The following is a 1,238-nucleotide window of genomic DNA, read 5'->3' on the forward strand; positions in this document are numbered from 1 at the left end:
ATTTTGAGCTTAATGTTGTGGACCACCCAAATTTTCAGCCCAAGTGCCCAAGAATTCGGGCTAAGAGCCCAAACATAGGCCAAGAGTGCTAGCTTGGCCCGATTCTAAATTTTTTTAACAAACTCTAGCACATCTCAAGCTTGTATATATTTAAAAGTGGCATGTGGCTATGCAAGATAACTATAATGCTTTGCAGAGAAATGATACTTGGACATTGGTTCCAGCTGAGATAGCCACCAAACTTGTTGGAAATAAGTGGGTTTTTCAAGTTAAATACAACCCAGATGATGGCATTTCAAAGTATAAAGCTCGACTAGTTGTAAAAGGGTTTCATCAAAATTATAAAGTAGATTTCTTTGAGACATTTAGTCCTGTTGTAACCCTGCACTGTTCCATTTGTTCTCAACTTGGCAATCATGAATCATTGGCCTATACGGTAATTAGATGTCGATAATGCTTTTTTAAATGGCCTACTTACTGAAGATGTGTTCATGCTTTAGGTAGAAGGCTTTATTAATCCTCAATTTCCCAATCATGTTTGCAAGTTGAATAAAACCCTTATGGCCTTAAACAAGCCCCCATGGCTTGGTATGATAGATTAAAAGGATCTAATTCAATGAGGATTCAGGTCTTCCAAGTTAGATACTTCCTTATTTTTCAAGCATATTAGAGGTGATATTATAATTATTCTTGTCTATGTGGATGATATTCTGATAATAGGTTTAAGCAATGCTCATATAACAGAGGTTATTAATCAGCTTGGATTAGAATTTGCTCTCAAAGACATGGGGGATTTCAAATATTTTCTTAGATTAGAAGTAACTCCGTCTATTGATGGCCTACATCTATCTCAAACTAAGTTTGTTGGAGATATCTTAAGGAAAGCTTACATGTTTGACAGTAAAGGTTGTAACACGCCTACAAGTGTTGTTGATAAATTGTATGTTTGAAAATCATTCACTTTATAGAAGCATTGTTGGTTCTCTACAATCCTTAACACCGACCAGTTTAGATATTGCATTTACAATCAATAAGTTAAGCCAGTTTTTTACTGCTCCAACTACTTTACACTGGCAGGCCTGTAAAAGAGTGCTGAGATATTTGCAAAGTATAGCACATTTTGGACTTCAGTTCTTCAACTCAAGTTCCCTAACCTTGATAGCCTATTCTAATGTAGATTGGGGGTCTGATCCAAATGACAGAAGATCTATTGGAGGATATTGTGTTTATCTTGGAAC

Source organism: Citrus sinensis, chromosome 2 (genome assembly GCF_022201045.2).
Source record: "Citrus sinensis cultivar Valencia sweet orange chromosome 2, DVS_A1.0, whole genome shotgun sequence".
Classification (NCBI taxonomy): domain Eukaryota; kingdom Viridiplantae; phylum Streptophyta; class Magnoliopsida; order Sapindales; family Rutaceae; genus Citrus; species Citrus sinensis.